The sequence below is a fragment of the Mustela lutreola genome, chromosome 4 (genome assembly GCF_030435805.1).
Source record: "Mustela lutreola isolate mMusLut2 chromosome 4, mMusLut2.pri, whole genome shotgun sequence".
Classification (NCBI taxonomy): Eukaryota; Metazoa; Chordata; class Mammalia; order Carnivora; family Mustelidae; genus Mustela; species Mustela lutreola.
In genome coordinates, this window is record NC_081293.1 from 149,388,582 (window position 1) to 149,409,775 (window position 21,194).

At 40.9% G+C, this 21,194-nt stretch overlaps 1 protein-coding gene across 2 annotated transcripts in view; it reads right to left on the minus strand.

Moving 5' to 3' along the window:
* Positions 1-21,194, minus strand: part of RAPGEF5 (Rap guanine nucleotide exchange factor 5) — a 221,861-nt gene that overhangs the window by 77,036 nt on the left and 123,631 nt on the right. The window lies entirely within an intron of this gene.

Consider the following 21,194-nt stretch of genomic DNA (forward strand, 5'->3'; position numbering starts at 1 on the left):
TTTTTCTAGGTAGAGTCCAGACTCGTCAGTCTCACTGAAGTCTATGAATACCAAGAAGTGCAAACCATTCCATATGATGGAACTTTTACTTATCATCTCACCTAAGAAAACTGCTTTCCAAGTCCTGCCACTAACACCTTCCATTCAGACGAGATGCCCAAAGAACCTTATCACGACACCCATCACAGTGACCTCTATTCATTTGCTCTCGGTGTTCTCCACTAAATGACGCCATCTTGAGAGGAGGGACTGTGCCTTCTATCTCTCTAACACACAGCTCAGGGCACGTGATATTCACTTGATAAAGGTTTACTGTACATACCAATTAATGAACAAGCAAGAGAGGGAGTGAATTGCCTCAAAAAGGCAGAATTCCATGTTGCAGGGCTCAAAGGTTATTCTCACTGCGAGGCTTCCCTCACCCTCCATTTTGTCACTTTCCTATTACAGTGCTCATCATAAGAGCTAACTGTGCTTTGAACTTTCGTGTTATAATTATTTATTCCATCTACGAAACCAAGCTCCTATGCAACTAATATATAAGAAGCCATGTAAGCAGGACAGCATCAGGAAGGCATTCACTAAACGGTACTGTCCCTTGGTCTAGGGGATATAAAAAGGGAGTGGATATGAACAGGTCAAACTGTGGGCTAAACTGTGAACTGGCCAAGATGTTTATTTTGTATCCTCTATCCTCCCCCTCCTGCTTGGCCCCAACCAGGATCTTCAGCAACTCACACGGCCTTGTGCTCATCACCAAATCCGCCTGAAAGGGGCAGCACTAGAGAACCTTTCAAATGGAGAATGCAAAGACTCATGTGGCGTGATGCTGTGGTGATCAAGAAGTCGCACAAACTGCAACGCTGTTTTCCCTCAAGCTCATGAAAACAGTATCTGAAGATGCTAACTTACTTATAAGAAGGCATTTTCTATGGACTGAATGTGCCCCTCCCCCACCGAAATTCCTAGGCTGAATCCTGACTCCTAGTGTGACAGTGTCTGGAGGTGAGCCTTTGGGAGGTGGTTAGGTCATAAGGGTGGAACCCTCATGAATGGGGCTAGTGCCCAGAACATTCCCTCACCTCTCCTACCTTGTGAGGACCCAGTGAAATGATGGCTGTCTGCGAACCAGAAAGCAACCTGTCAGCAAATGCTGAATCTGACAGTGCCTTGATCTTGGACTTCTAGCCTCCACGACTGTGACAAATAAATTATTGTTGTTTATAAGCCACTTAGTCTGTGGTGTTCTGTGAGAGCAGCCCGAATGACTAAGACATACAGCCAATAACTTATTATGACTCCTTTCATCTCTCGACCTTCTTGGTCTAACCTTTATTCACCCCACAAGGTTCACTTTGAGAACTGCTGCCTCTAGGAACACCCCTCTCTTTGCCTCCAGTCATTTGGCTGGCCCTTCTCCAGGGGCTGACCCCAGGGTACCAAGGGACTCCTTGTGACTCAGCACTTGGAGAAGCACAAAGCAAAAGCCCACTTGTGGGCAGGTACCAAATCTTCAACTTTGAATTCCCAGTGAGGTCATAACACTTCACAGATACTCAAAGAACACTGCATGAATAAATGAACAAAAAAGATGAATGAGTAAATGTGCCTTTTAGAGTGAAGGCTTAAGAGAATAATACCTTAAATTTCAAAGAATCCTTCTCAAAGATGGTGCTGATAGAGGGGACATTTTGCTATGCTCTTCCTAAGGGAGGGTCATCAAATTACTCTGGTGGTGGGTGACCCTGGCTTGTGCTGTTCTGCATCTTGACCATCAGCTTGGGCAAGGCCCTCAGATCAGGTAAACTGAAAAGAACAGCTGGCATGCTCACCCAACTGGACACTGATAAATACAGGCAAGGGGTTTCCTGATAAATATCAGATCAAAACGACCTGTTCTACATCTTGGCCTGAGGGTGGTTCATGTGAAAAATCACTTCAAGGCAGCTCCAAGAGTTGGCCCCTATCTAAGAGAATACATGATCGATATTTTGTGAAGAATAAAAATCACGCAGTTGTTAACTACTAGACCACTAAAAGCTAATATCATGGGAATGGAGGTAACCACAACGCAAGAAATAAGGAAAAAGCACTGCCATATGCAACAAACAGATTCACTAGGGAGGGCAATAAGGAAGGGAGCAAGTCACGACCCAGGCAGATAAATGGACAACAATAAGCATTTACTGAGGGTTTACCATTTAGCTTTTTACCAAAGCTAAAAGCTGCACATGCATTATCTTTTCATTAAAAACAGTTCTATGAGGTAAATACTATTAAAACCCCATTTGGGTTTTTTATTTAAAGAGTTTATTTATTTATTTGACAGAGATCACAAGTAGGCAGAGAGGCAGGCGGGAGGTGGGGGGCAGGCTCCCCATTGAGCAGAGAGCCTAATGCAGGGATTGGTCCCAGGACCCTGAGATCATGACCTGAGCTGAAGGCAGATGCTTAACCCACTGAGCCACCCAAGTGCCCCTAAAACCATCAGGGGTTTTTGATAAAGTAATTTAGCCAAGAAAGATCACAGGGTGAAGGTATGGTAAAGCTGAGACTGAAGCCGGATAGATTCAACAACAGAGCTCTTAACTAGAACCACAGATGTTCCCCTAAAGATGGTCAGTAACATACATTATAGACTACAACTATCGGAGGGGGCTTGGTTTACTCTGGTGCTGCTAGCTAAAGCAGGCCAATCTGCTTGGGGGGGTCAGATAACAGATGTGTTTCAGTCATGGTGAGGCTCAAAACTACTAGGGTCACCAGTTTTCAGTTCTAGATGGCCCATGTGATTTGGAAAACCCATCAAGGGACTGAAAAGGGAAGATGGTTGAAAAGCGCTGAGCATAGTATCAGGACCACAAGTAAACCAGCTCAGGCAAGGGCAGAGCTCAAGAACCAGCAAAGGAAGAATGAAATGCTAGCCAGAACAGAGTTATACACGGCAGGGATCAGAGGAGTGAGACTCTGGGCACCTGTGCCCACACACCCTGGGTATACAGAGACATGCAGGTTAGGGCTGGTGGGACTTCTGGTGCATTAGCTGCCTTGGGAAGAAAGTGAATTATACCCACTGAAATGTGAATTTTAGAGAGAAAGAAAGAAAGAAAGGGAGGGCGGGGATGCATGGATGGAGGGATGGAGGGAGAGAGAGAGAGAGAAAGAAAAGAAAAAAAAGAAAGGAAAAGAAAAGAAAGGGAAAAAATAAAAGAAAAACCCCAAACTGGGCTGTGATGAGCCTGTGGGCACAGAAGTTTGCTGACTGGGGTACACGGGGCCCTACACCAAAGAGCCACAAGGGGTTCTGAGAAATATGCCTTGTGAGGTACAGTTTACATAGCTGGAATGTCTAAATAAGAAAAGCTTGGGAGAATGAAACCCTGGTAGGTAATTTCCATTCTGTGAGCTACCCTACCCTTCCTGTGGGAGAAAGAGCCACAGGATTACTCATGATGTTCTAGAAAGGTGACCTTCCATTAATGGGTGGCTAGATAAAAGAGGCCGATTGTGTTTCAATTTAAGGAAGCCTTAACAAGAGAGGTGGAATGAGCTCTCCCTCAGGCTGGAGCAGAGCCCGTCAATAATATTCTGGAACAACGGAAGATGGTTCTTCAGGGAGAGTGGGGGCTGGACAAGATGACCTTGGTATCTTTTCCAGCATCAAGATTCTACAAAAATTCATTTGTCTTGACTTCACTTTTCCCACTGAAGCCCAAAATATTGGCTCTCCTGAATAGGAGAGATGCATACGATTTAGCAGTATCTCTTCTCATCTTGTACTACGGAAATTCACACACAGCTTAGAAAACCAAACCACCAATGCCCACATCTATTCTTGTACTGTAAATGTGGGTACAGCAGAATTAAAATACTTATCTGGAAAAAAATAATCTCCCCAGCCAAAACCAATTTTGTCTGAAAACAACCTTCATAGAATTTGCTGACAAGGTATCTCATGATTCTGTTTTCTCATGGAAAAAAGTAAACAGAATTAAAAAAAAAAAAAAAGGTCAAAAGAATATTGCTGGCAAGACAGACCTGATTAAGAGAATATGCTAAGAGAGAGATTAAGTAAGCAGGTGTGCGTCAAGGTGAGTGGTGGCTTGGATTTAGAGAACCACAGAGTGCTGACCTGACAATTACATTTTTGCAGAGGCTACTCTAGGTAGAAAGAGACTATTTTAGTAATGACAATGGGTTCCTTTTTTCAATCCCACACATATTAAGATTAATAACTCAACCTAAAGCCTAAATGGATCTAAGAGGATTCATCATCCCCAAACTCACAAAATCTAGGTACAGTCTGACTTCCATGGGTATAAAAGCAAACACAAAGTTGTTAGTGAATATGAACAAACTTCCAGGGGAAACCGGTAAACATATCTGGATGGAAAGCTCTGGCTGACAGGGAAGAACAGTATTTATTAAATTTCATTGCCCCTAGTAATTATTACGATGTAAAACAAGCTGTCGAAGAATCCTAATATTAGGGGCAAGCCTAGGACTTTGATCTGCCAATGTCAGTGAGTAACCCTACTGAGCAGTAAGGGGAGAAGAAATGGGAAGAGACTGAAATATCTGGAAATGTAAAGTCAATATCTTTTGATCCCAAGTATATTGCAATATGCCATATTAGCTTGATTGATTATTTTGGAAAAAAAAGAGAGAGAGAGAGAAAGGCACACTCAGCTAGAGTTCTGAAAGTGTTTAATGAAGGGACTATTTACAGAAGTGCTGCTAGCTTGGGGAAATTAACAACAACCACCAAAAAATGGTGATGTAACAAGCCTAGACAGAGAGCTTAACCACCCTTGGGCTTGAAGGGCAAGAGGACTGAGAGCTGAGTGTGGGATCCCACTGGGAGCCTGAGAGGTGAGAGGCTCCCAGGGAGGAGCGGCTATCAAAGACGGGTGTGGTCACTGTCAGAACTGCAGGAGGAAGTGGGACAGAGGTGGGAACCACCAACACCTGATATTCCTGTCCTCCTACACTCTGATGTCCAGCAGTGGCTCCCACGGGCCAGGTCCCTTTTGGAGATGGCAGCCAAGAGTACCCAGGTGACAGAGTCCGCAGGAGTCAGGACTTACTGGGCTGGCAACACAGATCAGAGGCGGAAATGGAAGAGAAGATATGGATACAATGATGCCTTTCTGGTCCCAGAGAAGCTGGGGTCAACATACCAGGAATGGAGTCCAGCATCTTGCTTTAGGAAAGCAACTCAAAGATCTAGCATCTCTTGAGTAGGACATGTCAGTATTACCCAACTGACTTAATCTCATTCCTGCAGGCTTCCATGTCTTAACAGTCTTCCTCCATCAGTTTACTGCAATTCCAGTCCCACAACATGCCTCATATCCAACACTCCCCAGGTGACCCTTGAAAGTTGTTGGACCACACGGATATCATTTTTACCATAAAAACTTAGATTTTGATAAATATTTCCTAGAAAGTCCTCTAGTTCCGGTATAAAAATTCTTGGTTGAAGAGCAGATTTGGGGGTGAGGATGAAGCGGGGAATAGAAAGGAAAAGTGGCAGGACAAGTTCAACTCTCATATTAGCTGGATGAGAACATGGGTTTGATCTGTTTCATTCTCTGGGCTGTTGTCAACCGTTCAGAACAACAGTACCTCCTAAATGAATGAATGGCCTGGTGAATTATGGATAGGTGTACTGATATTATGTGTCAGAATGGCCCAAGATTAAGGACAGAGAGATTGGGAGAGGTAAGGAGGCAGAGGTTCAGCCACAGAGGGACTCAGTCCAGATAGCAGGTTAGGGCAGAGAGGAAAATTCAAGCTACAAGTCTGCAGAACCAAGCAAGATCTAGGCCACCAGTAGCTAAGAAGCAGTGCTCCAAAGTCAGACAGAGGCAAATGGTCTGATTAATGGACTCAGCTCACCCATCACAGAAACAACACTTGATTCTGACTCCAAGATCTTCTGAGCCGCTCTCATCCAGGGAGAGTCCTGTCCTCACAGAGAATCTGGGTTCACAGCTGTAGACATGGCCTCAATCTATCCTGAGCAGACAGAAGTTACAGGGTTTGCCTTATCTAGAGTAAAAGCCTACAACCATTTAACAGCTGTGTTCCAGGAGAAGAAATGTACTCCCCAAATCCCAAATTGTAATTTGAAATATGAGGATATTATACCTCCCAGAAGGTTTTTAGGCACTAAAAAAAGACTGTATGCAAAAGGCCTCGCATAGTCATGCCCAGCTACGCTTTTATCACAAATTACTAGAAAAAACAGTTCAACAATCAACCCGCCTTCCTAAGCTCCCTTCTACCAGATCCCATGTCAGAGGTATGGTCCATTTCTAGGTAGAAAGAGACTGTTTTAGTAATGACAATGGGTTTTCTTTTTTCCTTGGTGATTATCAATACTGAGCACAAAAATTAAACTGAGATGATGACAGCCCTTCAAAGAACCTATGACTTCAATCCAATTAAACTGATAGTCACCAGAGTGAAAACAGACCTGCCTGGGTTCAAATCCTAGACTTGCCACTTACTAGCTGGGAGGTCTTAACAAGGTTAAGACCTCTCTCTCAGCATCAGTTTTGCTGCCTGTGAAATGGGATAATATCTACCTTATTATTAACCCAATTAAGAGCACTAGACATAGAGAAAGCCCTCAGTAAATGGATGCAGAAAAACACACAAACTGTATTGTAACTGGATGCAGTGCCATTTTGGTATATTAACACCAAAGTGTTACAATTGTGCTACAATTTTGTTCATGTGTATGTGTGTTTAAATATCATCCATATTTAAAGAGACACAAATAATGTCATCAAACTTTTCCAGTTGCACTGGAAACTACTCCCCATGGTGCTGTAAGTGCCACAGAGAGCCAGAGGCCATCCCAGGAAGTTAATTACAGAGCTCACTGAACCTGGAGGAAAGAAGGCTGCAAGCTGTTCTACTAGAGAACTGGGATCAGGATCGAGGAAATGGAGCATTCTCATGGGAATGCAGGGTTGTTTCTCTCTGGCACCCACCTCACCCCTCAACCCTAGGGTTCACTTGCCAAGAAACCATATACTTCTAGAAGTGAAGATCTAAAAGAAGGGAGACAATGAATTTCAGTTGTCTCTGACTCTTATGTTTTTAAAATAAAATTTCAAGAGTTAGTTGATGTGAGGGAGTAGTCAGCATCCGTTAGGATCAGCAAATCCAAAGTATAAACAGGATAAAACACCCGCAGCAATAAAGACGGTGTGGGGTCAGCCATGGTCACTGGGGTGAGGGCAATTAACCCCACGGCTTCTGTTGATTTTCTGTTCCAGATATGGTGGTCATTTCATTCTGCTAAGACTCACGAGTCATGTCCACTCACTCTGGTAAGTGGGCCCGAGGAAATACACAAAGGGTCAGCTGCGAATCCCCAAGACTCACCTCTTGGCTTCTCTAGAATTAAGAAGTCTAGGTCAAAGGGCAACTGAGCATTGCCTTGTGCATACATGAGCTGACAGAGGTCTATCTGAAGGTAATTCAGAAGATAGAAGGATGCTTCAAGTTCTAAATTAGATTTGTAGGTATTTCCTAACATGCAGATTCAAAAGAAAGGGGAAAAAACTCAACAACTGGGTCACTTGAGAAAAAACTATCAATATTTTGAAAACGTGAATTCCACCATGGCTTCCATGTAGACTGATACATTTATGACACGCCTCAAAAAGCTGAGATGACTTTAGTGCTGAGAACAGCACTTATTTCTACCTCTCATTATTGGTTTATCTTGACGGCCATCGAAATGTAATACGTAGATTACCTGAGACTTAGAAAATACCTGAAATCTTGCTTCCCAGGAGATTTTGCAAAAATGACAAATATAAATGTTACATAGAGTTACCTTCTAGCTTCCAAGTATTCTCAAATCATTTCGTGTGTTTGTGTGTGTGTGTGTGTGACAGGTGCCAAGTTATTTTAAAGATTTTATTTATTTACTTGAGAGAGAGCATGAGAGGGGGGAGGGTCAGAGGGAGAAGCAGACTCCCTGCTGAGCAAGGAGCCCCATGTGGGATTCCAGGATCATGACCTGAGCCAAAGGCCATCTTTAACCAACTGAGCCACCTAGTCGCGCCCCCCCCCCAAGTTATTCTAAAGGGAAAATATCTTGACACTTTCCCCAAGTGGCCCAGAGATGGGGTGATAACTTATGCTAAACTATGACTCAGACTAAGTTTCCACATTCTGGCTGCAGATATACTTGTCACTTGGGGTTTGAATAATTCACAGTTGCAGTTTATATAAGCCTTTAAAATCTGAGTAACAAGAGGACAGTATGGATTTTTAGAGCAGGACTTGATAGCTAGCCCTGTTTCCTATCACTTTGGCTTCTTCTCCCAAATTTTTCTTGAAGGAAATTCAGAGGTTTGAAAATACTTCTTGATTAAATGAAAACCTAATTTATAAACTGAAGTTACTTGAAAAAGCTAGCTCTTCACTCTGAATAGACCCAGCAGAAGTATTCTTCAAATTTAAAAAGTAGTGAATACTCAAAATTTGCTAAGAGTAGATCTTAAGTGTTTTCACCACACACACACACACACACACACCACATAACTATGTGAAGTATGATGGGTATGTTAATTACCTTCATTGTGATAATCACTTTACAATGTACGCACATACATCAAAACATCCCATTGTATATTTTTTTCCATTGTATATTTTAAATATATATGATTTTTACTTGTCAGCTATACCTAAGCTGTAAAACATTTTTTAATAAAAAATAAAATATAAAATAACTTGCTTGGAAAATGGAAAGGCTTCAAGTCAAGGAACTCTGTAACTCCAAATCTCTTTTGTGTGTATATACATGTGTGTTTTCAGATGTGTACACATACATGCATACATTTGTAACTTCAGAGACGGCAAAGCAGTAATAAAAGATGCAGCCTGAATACTTATGCAAGTTAGGGAATGAAAAATTCCTAGTTAGCGTAGCAACTGCTATATTGTATGGCATGGGGGGCAAGGAGATACAAGCCATGTAAGTTAATACTCTTGTTTTTTTCACACTTTGTACATTCCTTGGTGTTTTTAGAGAGGTACGCCTTTGGTCTCTGTAGTAACCATCTCAGAAATCTCATTTCACAGTTTGAAAGCAGACCGGAAGAAAGGTAGAATTGTGTCACTCCTGGTTCACTGCAAAATTGTAGAAAGTTGGTATTAAAATTCGTCAAGAGAATTTAAAATACAATGAAATATTGCTAAACTATTTGAGAGGCAAACAAATAAAATTAGAAGGTTAAAAAAAAAGAGAGACTCGGTTGAAATAAGACAAAAATAAATTTCACTGCATGGTATTGGTCTTTCTCCCTGTTTTTCTAGAGGGTGGCTGGGGGAAATGGGAAGGAAAGACCAAGTGAAAAGAAATGGAAGTACGTCAGTGATAATACAAAAACATCTATTTTTCTGAGTATTAACTTGCACTTGGGGTACCAAAGAAGACTAAAACCATCATAGACAAACCTGCCTAGGTAAGATTCTTACTCCATCAACTGTGACTCATTGAAGACCAAAAGCTCATGTCTACTCTTTACCAGTATGAATTCTCCCAAAGGCTTGTCTACGCTTACAAACTAACTGTTGGTGTTGAACTTTCTTGTCTTTTCTGCTTGTCATTTCCAGGTGAATTCCCTGTAGTACAAAACCTTTCACTTAAAGCTAAAAATCTCCAAAGAACTGGAAGCCTGGGGCTGGTACAACTTTGGATTTGCACAGATTTGGTTTGGGTTGCTTTAACTGGGGAAACATTTTGAATTACCCACAACTGTCTTCTCTCCTGGATTCATGTCCACAAATACTGACTGAAAGCCTAGTGCTAGACATTGAGGATAAAAGTTCAAATAAAAATGGGGATTGCCCTCAGAGAATAAATTCTTTACAGGACAGATATAAATCTGCACTTTTTTTTTTTTTTTTTTTTAAAGGAGTGGTTTGGAGCTAAGTTGTAGATAGCAGTTCATTAATGAACTTAGCTAGTATAAATAATCAGCCTGCTTTCTTGTTATTTCTAGGAGTTCAAGGCAGTAAGATCTAACATTTTTTTAGTTTGTCATTATTTGGGAGTTGCATTTCTCAATCCTCCTCAGGACATTCTGAACTCAGAAAAACAATTCCAAATATTTAATGACTTGACATGAAATGTAACTATGATACCCTAAGACCAGAGATATTTCTAGCTGGGTATGCTAGATCAACCATCTGTCCCATATCAACGCTATTTCACAAAAAGTAAATTTTTAGAAGTTCTATCCACATGAGTATTTTTAGAACATAAAAGAACAGAATGATTCTTGGCATTGATAGGGACGTTCAATCAGAGTAAAAAAGGGCTCCTGAAAGCCTCCTGGGTAATTGATTGTTATGAGCAACAATTTCCCCAAAAGTGTTCAACACTCAAAAAGTAAGGATGTTGCTGAATTTTTCGGGGTTAGTTTTCAACTTAAGAATTTCAAAGCTAGGGATGCCTGGGTGGCTCAGTTGGTTAAGCAGCTGCCTTCGGCTCAGGTCATGATCCCAGCGTCCTGGGATCGAGTCCCGCATCGGGCTCCTTGCTTGGATGGGAGCCTGCTTCTCCCTCTGCCTCTGCCTGCCATTCTGTCCGCCTGTGCTCGCTCTCTCTCCCTCTCTCTCTGACAAATAAATAAATAAAATCTTAAAAAAAAATAAAAAAAGAATTTCAAAGCTAGAAGAAATCTTAAATCTCTAATCTCCTAACTTTATAGATGAGGAAAGTCAAGCTCAGAGGGGTAACGTGATTTACTAATTTGTACTCAATGTATTTAATTTGGAGGAAGTTTGTTAATAGAATTTCAATTCCTCCAGAACAAAATGGATTTTTTAAAATCCTGGTAACAAAATAGTAAATTAACTTAAGAAAAATTTTATATGTGATAGGTAATCAAGAAATTAATAAAAAATAAGTCCCAGCTATGTTAAAGACATGAGTGAAGTACAACTCTAAAAGAAACAGACAAAATAAAATTGAGTATCTGGCCACAGAATGGGGAAGGACTTTTTCACTTAAAGGGTATTTTTAAAACTTAAAAAATGTGAATCAGCAGTTTTGCTCATGTAAACATAAAGATAAGTAAACAAGTAAGAAACGAATGGAGGGGGCGCCTGGGTGGCTCAGTGGGTTAAGCCTCTGCCTTCAGCTCAGGTCATGATCCCAGGGTCCTGGGATTGAACCCCGCATCGGGCTCTCTGCTCTGCGGGGGGCCTGCTTCCCCCTCTGTCTCTGCCTGCCTCTCTGCCTACTTGTGATCTCTCTCTCTCTGTCAAATAAATAAATAAAACCTTAAAAAAAAAAAAAAAGAAAGAAACGAATGGAGGAAAACTGCATGCAACAAGCAGGATTTAATATCCTTAACATATAAGGAGCTTATTCAGATCAATGAGAACAATTTCAATGGAAAAATGGACAACGGAGGTAAATTGGTTATCTACAGAAGAAAGATAATGGATTGATATAAATTGTAAATATCCAATCTTGCAAGAAACATAAATTTGGACAAGATAATACTTTCCCCCCATCAACCTAGAAAGAATGATTAATTTCTCCTCTGAGAATCATAATGCTCAATGAAATTAAGGAGAGCATTACAAAACAAGTGTTTTCATGTATGGCTGATATAAGTGAACATGCGCACTCCTAACCTGACTTATGAGTCTTTCCTTATTAAATTAAATACTGATATACCGGGCAAGGTGGAAGGGGAATCATGGTTATTTTTCACTAAATTTTTCTTCCTTGTAGCTGTCTATTATTACTAAATTCTCTGCAAAAGGTATGTATTTCTTTTACAATTAGTAGAACAATTTTAAACAAACAAAAAAATCTTTTCAAAGCAATACATTCCAGCAAGTTGCCTGATCTCTTCTTCTCAATTGTGAAACACCTATAAATCTCTTCCAGAAGCTGGTTTTCAGAAACAAATTCAATCAGTAAAACAGGTCCAGAGCTATATATAATATACTATTAAAAAATATATATTTTGTATTTGGGGTACCCGGGTGGCTCACTCAGTTAAGCTTCTGATTCTCGATCAGGTCATGATCTTAGGATCCTGGGATGGAGCCCTGGGTTGGGCTTCCCACTCAGCAGGGAGTCAGCTTGTCTCCCTTTACCCTTCCCCCATAATGCACAGGCTCTCTCTCTCTCCCTTTCTAGAATAAATCAATCTTTAACATTTTTTTTTTTTTTTTGGTACCTAGGAAGTGGGGGGAAGGGAAAACGGTAAATGCCAAAAATATGTCATTTTCTTTAGCTTTGACATTTATTATGTTTTGCCTTTTATGATTTATGTCCTTTCCCACTCATAACCTAGGAAGTAAAAAAGACGATGCTTCCTTTTTTTTTTTACTAGTAAAGGTTGCCTTTATTCTTTTTTTTTTTCAATTTATTTATTTTCAGAAAAACAGTATTCATTATTTTTTCACCACACCCAGTGCTCCATGCAATCCGTGCCCTCTATAATACCCACCACCTGGTACTCCAACCTCCCACCTCCCCGCCACTTCAAACCCCTCAGATTGTTTGAAATTTCAGAGTCCACAGTCTCTCGTGATTCACCTCCCCTTCCAATTTACCCCAACTCCCTTCTCCTCTCTAACACCCCTTGTCCTCCATGATATTTGTTATGCTCCACAAATAAGTGAAACTTCCTTTAGTAAATGCCTCACAGGAATGTGAGGCAACAACTCTCTAGAAACAAATACCTTATTTAACGTAGGCCCCTTTCTTTCTTCCCCGTGCAGAGTGCTGTTCACTCTCCTGTCTTCGTTTTTTCCCTCACTAACTAAGGGTGCCTTTGAGGCTCAAATCGGATCTTGTGCACTCCTGCCTCTGCTCCATTTTGTGTGGGGCCTGGTTCACAGATGCTTTTCTCAACGAAGGAAGGCAGGACTAAATTAATCTTAGCCAGGTATTTTTAAAAATTGGCTCTATCTACGAAAAGGAGAAAGGTCTGCTGAGCTTAAAAATTCGGCCCCCAACAAAGTTAATTTTATATGTAATGGCTGAACGATCATTGCTGGTGGCAGGAAGCTGGAGAGCTATTTGGCTGCCCCCGACCCTCACCTGGTAGGATCCTTTCTCATCATCTCTATGAACTTTAAGGATGGGAATCTGAGATAAGCTGCTCGTTGGTGGATAAATGAAATGTCTGACGAAGGGATGCCAGCTTCTGTCCAAAGATCTCCACGCAGTCAGGTAAGTAACCGAATTCCCCAGTGTTGATGGGTCACCACATTCCACCAACGAATGCATATTCAATTTACTCTGCATCTTCCATAAGCCTGTGCTACCTAACTCTTCTTTTTAGGGACCTCCAGACTGATCTGCCTGAAGCCCGCTGTCCTTGTCACTCAGAAGGAAGAGATGCCATTCCTGGCTTTTCTATTCTGGATTGAAGTAGTCTCAAAAACTTAGGTTTAGGCCAGAATGGACCAACAGAACTCTCTTTGATTACACTCTTCCCCAAAGGCTCTGAAGTCACCTGATGTGCTACATAAGAGTAGAGGTTGGGGCAAAGATGCTGCAGTGGCAAGCCCCAGCGGGTGGGCCAGAGGGGAATCAGCAGCCACAGGTGTTGAATAAACCTAGGGCCCTCTGATCTTCAGTAACAAGGGTTTTTCCAGGGTGTGGTGAGCTTTTCTCAGGTCTGTGCGTATCTCTTCCCTATGCCAAGATTATGAGTAATACCGAAGGACAGGAGTTTGAGATTTACAGAGTTGGTACGGAAATGGAATCTACTCAAAATTGAGATAAAGTCAGAGTTGATTGCCAAATTATAATGGAAATGGTACTTAATAGTTCAACAAGTCATGAAAGGTTTCTGTCCACAAGCATCTGGCGTTCACGTGTATTCCTCAGAAGACAATCAGAATAAAATTGGCTGTTTTGTTCCAAGGTTTCTTCTCTTGGGCTTTACATGTGTCTTCTGCCTCATCCAACCTCAAAATCTTCCCTTTACCACCTTGATGGATTATCCCTGAACTCTAACCAAGTAGGTATAAATCAGTACCAGTTTGGGCCCATGGGTTCTACTGTGTCTGCCATTCTATTTCTTGTAGTTCTACTCACCGACATCTTTTAACATTCCAATCATGCAAGTTGCTATAGGAGATGGTATTATCTCCATGGCTTCAATTACCCTCTCGGTTCCCATGTTTTTAGAGTTGTATCTGAGTATTGTTTTAATACTGAGTTAATTTTTAGATCTCTAGCTCCCTATGGATATTTAATGAGAAGCACTGGATGATCCCATTTATTTTTTGCTGACAAAATTTTTTGTGTCTTTCAGGAGTTGCTGTGCTAATTTTCTGATAGGGTAACTGCTAATAAGTAGGGGAGAAGCAGTCCATCAGAAACATTTTATGGGGGCAAAGGTCATTTCAATCAGCCTAGCCTCACTTTAGGCCCCACAAAATCGATTCTTAGGAACACATCTAAAAACACAAAGATTGAATTGCAACTTTCTCTAACAGACCTGAAAGATCCCTAGTTATTATTTTTATTAATTTTTTTTCCTTCTGACAACAAAGGTTATTTTACTAGGGGAATATTATCAATGGAAGTATTTCTAACCTTTCCTTGTGATTAACAAACTTCCAACGGAAGTAATGGATTGTATAGTATTTATTTATTGCCTATTTTAGAGGAAACTCTACAATGCTATTCAGCAGGTGCCAGTTTTTGAATGAAAGCTTCTTCTTACCCAAGCAATCAAGACACGGGATATCTAAAGTTCTTTTCAATGGCTATGACTCTCAGAGGAAAACTCCAGGATACTCAGACTGATTGCAAAAAATAACGCCATCATCACAATCCCCCAACTTGTAATAACAGTAAGTTCACTGAGCAGGGAGAAAGTGATAGCTTCCATCAAGCATAAAATTCAGTTTGGGATTTTATCATGCATTGCACCATTTGGGGATCATTAGACTTCTCTATTCATATGAGTATCAATATGAAGCTTGTTTCACCTCTATAAATGCTAGCCAAGGCAAGATCATGAAAGGTTTAAGGACTCATCTGTCTACAGTACCATTCTCTCCCCTCACTGACTGCACAGGGCCAAAATTTTACCTTGACATATTCTACCCTACCCCCACCTTTGAAATCACCAAGATATGCTCTTATGACTCATTAAGTTTTCATGAGCCTCTTACAAATTCCTACCCCCAAGCCACTTCCTGCCATCTTAATTGTCTTATTATCACTATTATTCTCTCCCTCTATGTGTTTCTTGGATCTCCAGAAGCCCCTAATATTTTATTCTGACTCAGCTTGCCTTGATCATGCCCAGCCATTCCTGGAACCTGAACAAAGAGGACATTTACAAGGGTTTGTCAAAATTGTTGAGCCGTGTTCATTTAATTATGGACAAATGTACCCTAAATGAATCTATATGTTGTATCTTATTTCTCCATTTTTTAAACAGGAGGAAAATACTGGAAAACAACAACAAAAAATTAAGAAACCTATCCAAGGTAAACCCAAGCACTGTACATCAATTTCTACAGACTAAAACAAGTCTTTTCTGCTTCAACAGAATGGACTTTTTAAATTAAAGACAAATTTTTATGTAATGAAAATTAAGAACACGGTCACGTTTTAAATAAGATAGGGATATTTAACGTGATTTATCAGAGAAATATGTACTGTACACTTGCCCACAGTCTGTTATGTTTTGTTATGATATTTTAAGTAATCTTCTATTTTTGCTATCTTAAAACAACATTTAGGGCCGTTGTATGCCAGATGGAATTTTTTCCTTTCCATCCATTTCCCATTGCAAAAGGAAGATGCAAAAAGTTCTGTGCATCTTACATGGAAATCTTGAAAGTATTTGAATCACTCAGAAATCACCAAACTTTGGCTGAATCAGTATGAGGTAAATAGCATACAGCAGAGTGTGTATTTAGAGTGAACATATCAGCCTGTGTAGTATTCAGTAACAGCAAGTATTCATATGACATGCCAGCTCAAAATTCACTTCTATAAAAACAGGACCGGATCACAGTCAACTTTCAAAGAAAACGATGATGTAGTGGTATATTTTAGGGTAAAGCTAATGAACTGGAATTGAGCTATAATTGGACATTCTGTCTTCCCAGGGACTTAAAGCTTGAGTCCACAGACACAGACTTGAGCTCCTCACATGAAATGCTTAGTTGATGCTGGTAACTGCTTCCTGTAAAACCAACAGAGAGGACCGTGAAGAAAGGGAGTGAATGAAACCCATGCCTGTGGTACAGATAGCCATCTCCAAAACTTGAATGCACCCACCTTTTTCTCTTTTGCCTATTACGTTCTTCACAAGAGCTCAAAGGTATTTTGTGAGGAGCACACAATTTTGGGGCGCCATGCTCTGGCCACTTGGTTCCACCTCTGGAGCTACAGCATTGTCTCTCTGTGTGAGCCCTTCACATCATTGTCCCCACATTGTCTCCTCCACCTGAAATGCCTGTGTTTCCTCACTTCTGCAAGTAATGTTCCTGGCGCTTCAGAGTCTCTCTTCCTCAGGGACACGTGCATGTCTCCTGAGACCCACTGAGCTCCCTGTGGCGGGCTTCCATAGCACTCTGCCTAACACCTACCTCCCAGGTAATGAAATAAGCCTCGGGATCTCTCGCAGTGTTAGCTCTCTGAAGGCAGCGAGGTATCAGGGCGGTCCGTGAGAATGAAAGCACATTTTAAGCTGGTACCTATGTCTCCCTTCTCCATGAGATCTCTTCAAGTCTTTATTTCTCCCAGCCTCAGTGGTATGCGGTTGTCATGAAGGACTATCCATCTGTCTGTGCGTCTCCTCCCTACCTTTCTGCCATGAAGCATTCACATGACACTTGCGATGTGGTAGTTTAGTTAAATTACCAAAGATTCCTAGTGTTACCTAATCAGACAACCAACTGGAAGGTAATCATATTGTTGTTTATTAGTAGTAATGCTGATCTGGCCGTGACAGGGGTAGAAGAGGAAAGAATGTAAGGTTGTGCAGGGTCTGGGGCCATAAACCAATGAAAAGCAACCTCTTTCTCAACATCTCACTTTAATGATTTCTCAGACATTCTAGAGAGGATATGCCTCTTTTAATTTTATAAGAATAAGAACTTAATAAACCTAGGGAGCAGCACCTCTCCATGGGGAATATGAGATCTTTGAAAACGTGATTTTGATAAATCTAACTGAGCCACTATCACTTTTCTTAATTGGGCCTTTTAAAATAAACGAGTATTTTCAGAAAAATAAACACTGTAATGACAAATTCCTCCATTTAAAAAAGTTGAAAATTCAGTTTTTGCGGCGCCTGGGTGGCTCAGTGGGTTAAAGCCTCTGCCTTTGGCTCAGGTCATGATCCCAGGGTCCTGGGATCGAGCCCCGCATCAGGCTCTCTGCTCAGCGGAGAGCCTGCTTCCTCCTCTCTCTCTTTGCCTGCCTCTCTCTGCCCACTTGTGATCTCTCTCTGTCAAATAAATAAATAAACAAAATCTTTAAAAAAAATAAATAAAAACACTGAAATTCATTTTTTAAAAATAAATGTCAGGACTTGCAAGTGGGTTCTTGTAAGAACTTAAAAATATAGCTAATGAGCAGATGGCTCCACCAGACAGCATGAGCCCATCACTTTCACTGGCAGCTTAGGGGCCATTTCTCTGGTAAATAAATAAATAAGTAAATAACCCAGCAAAACTAGAATTTAAAGACCCCGTGGAGGGAACCAAACTTGTAAAGCTTGCTGTGTAACACAGAAGAGTATGGACCGCTGCATTCGTGAAAAATGTTTATCAGAGGTATTTACTTCCTAATGCCTGTGAAAGTATTTAAACACTTGACTAAATACTGTCTTGGATGATTCCTTGTTTTCCATGTGTAAATACTTCCCCTCCATCCCTCAGCTCAATGGTAAACTTCTCAGAGGCACGAATTATCTTCTGCCATTTTTGTGTTACTTTGTGGCCATATTAATCCTGATAGAAAATGAACTTAAAACTGTTCATTCGGGGGCGTCTCTCTCCTATGAAGAGGTACTTTAGTACCAAACCAACACAAAGTCAAGATTCTGTTAGTAAGAAAAATAACATCACTTCTATAGAGCAATTTCTCAGTTTACAGGTGGGCAACTTAATATATAATGAATTGCTTATCACATCTGAATTCTGACTTTCATTATTAAGCAATAATGTTATAAAATCCTATTTGTATTTAAGTAGTTCCTCGGTTAGGCAAAATTACTGATAAACTTTAAATAATGCTATGATTGCTCTTAACTTCACTAGATGTATAATGCAAGTATGAATACAGAACGGTAAAACCACCTTTGCTTTTAGTATTTCATAGAGAGTAAAAACAGGGCTTCCAACTTATACTTAGCTTTATTTTTTAAACAAAGGAAGAGACAAATGAATGTTGGAAAAAGGCAGAGGCTAACTTTTAATAGGTGAAGTAAGAGGGACAGCCGCCAGGATACCCCAAACCACTTCTCCCCGAGTCATCCATGAACAAGGGGCCCTTTGACGTAGGCAGAATTGCAGGATGAGGCTGCAGGAAACAAGGAAAAGGAAGCCTGGTGGAGGCTGAGTGATAGGGACCCTACCCTGACAGCTATGCCAAGATTTAGTTTCAGCAAAATCCCCTTCCCACCCATTTTTCAGAAGCAAATGTGAAAAGGGGAAGGAAGTAGGGTGGGTCCTCAGACTTAACAAAGGAACTGAAGAAAACCGGTGGGAAGAGGGCGGGTTATGCTTCGAGTCTCTAGGGAAAGGACTGCTTAGCGAGGCTCTCACATACATTTCACACATCCACATTTCAGCAGTTTGGAAATTAGGAACTCGGTTTAGCAGCCACCACCGGTATTTCTATTCCACAAGTTAATACGCTACAAAGCTCCATGTTCGGAAAAAATAATTCTAGTTTTCTGGTCAAGAGGACAGTTGTATTCCAGGAAGGACCTACCTGTAGATATATATTTTCATACAGTTATCTCACAGATATGAAAATATGAACAGCTTACATGCTTTTCAAATCTAGGTTAGGACTCAAACTAAGCGAGCACCTTAGCGTTCTCTTTTCTGTAATCCTTCCCATATCTGCCACTACTGTCCTGTCAATACATAATCGCTCTGTCTCTTTCTTCCAGGGTGGTCCTGGCCATTCCTCTTTCTTGGGATCATCATGATTCTTGTTGTCCTGGTTTCCTGTCCTCTGATCAGCCCTCCCTCCAGTAATGACTGTGGAGAGAAGATACATCCTAGAAGCCAACTGACGTGAGACCGCTCTTAGCCCAGCTCTGCATAGCTACTCCTCAGCCTCAGTTTTCTAATGTACCAAACTGAAGCACATCATTTACCTCACAAGAGCTCCCCACCCCCTGTGCTGCCCCCACTCCTCCTTTTCTAGGAAAACTAACAAAACCAAGTCATCAGTGACTTCTCATTACTTTAGAATTCAGTAAAACTTTTCAGCCTTCAAAAAATCCCCATGGTCTGGTCCCAATCTCAATTCTCAAGAAATCTTCCTTCTCCTGCTTCCCTTCGGCCCTTCAGCCCCACTTGGGGCTGGTGACACAGAATGTCTTCTGATGACCAAAAATACCTTGTACTTTGACGTTCTGTGCATTTTCTAATGCTGTTCTCCCTTCTAGCAATGCTCTTCTTCAATTTAAATTGTTAATAGAACCCAAACCCACTTTAAGGTCCACATCAAACTTTATCTCTGCTGTAAGAGAAACTCCTGTTTTCCAGGTGGAAATTCTTCTTCTAACTTCTGTGTATCTCTCTGGGGATTACCAACACTGTCTTCTTGTATCTCAGTTACCTGTGTCAATGACTTCTTTCCACAACATGACTATACTTCTTCAGGGAAACATCCACCATAGTTATTCTGAATCCCCTATGACTTTGCTTTTACTAAAGGTATGCTCAATGAATAAATAATTGAGAGTATTCTAAAATAACAGCATGGTATTACCATTTCAGACTATAGGGGTCAAGAGAGCATTCCTGAAATCACGGCTAATTCTAAAGATGGCACACAAATCTTTGCAGCAAATGCCAAACTCTGGCTAAATAATCCAATTCTTTTGGGGGCTACCAGAGGTGCTGTTTGTCCAAGATATTTTCAAAAGGTCTGGTCTGAGAAGATGGCTTATATAGTTTCCATGCCGCTATCCAGAATCCCCAGCTCACAATGTGCCAATAAGTTAAACACAGTGTGCTTTAGTTTTTATCTCAGACACCTGAAACATACTGCGGGAACACAAAAGCAAGGTAAATGTTTTATAGCTTTTTGGTGAAGGCGACCAACCATTCTATTGCTAAACAGAACATTCTAATGTCTACCACCTAATAGAAAATAACACTCATTCCCACCCGCTCATTACCAGTCACCGAATCCTGCCAATTTTACCATCTCTTATCTACATCTACAGCTTTCTCATTTCCCATCTACCACCCTGGTTCAGTCTTTCACCTTTCACCTGATTCACTACAATAGTTTTCCAAGGGTTCTCTCCAACACGCTCCTCTTTTCCACTCATTTGTTCCAATGCCAAAGGGATCTTACAAAGACTCCATCTGATTGTGCCACTTTGCTTATTTGATGGCTTTCCTTTGCCAGAAAAACAAGTCTAAACTCTTTACAGTGGCTTACTAGGTCTTATGCAGCTGAATGGTAACCTCCCTCACAACCCACTCCCCTTTATTCCCATGAATCATCCAGCACTCAAGTCATGTGCATTCTTGCTGGTCCCTCTGTCTACCAGGTTCTTCCCTGTCCCCCCTGCTGGGGCCATTAGTCAGCCTTCCAGGCCAAGCTGAAAAGCCCCAGGTAAGCTGAAAGGCCTGTGGTAACACAGGCTTTTCCCTTATTAATATAATTTGATTAAGACTAGGAAATGTGATGCCTACCTACAAAAGAAATAATTTCTTTAAAGAGTTAATGACCAAATTTTAACGCCACTATCATAATGTTTAGAAGAAACAACCAATCTCTGTCCCCTTCTTAAAGTTCTCACATAATGATTTTCGACACTTAGTAATGAGTGTGGGCTAATTTTGCCTACAGCTTGTTAATATAAAATAAGAAAACCAAGTGCTTCCTGAGAAACTTGTGGTAATTATACATTTAAATATTTTTCTTTCAGAAATACCTTGCCAAAAGCTCAGAGCGA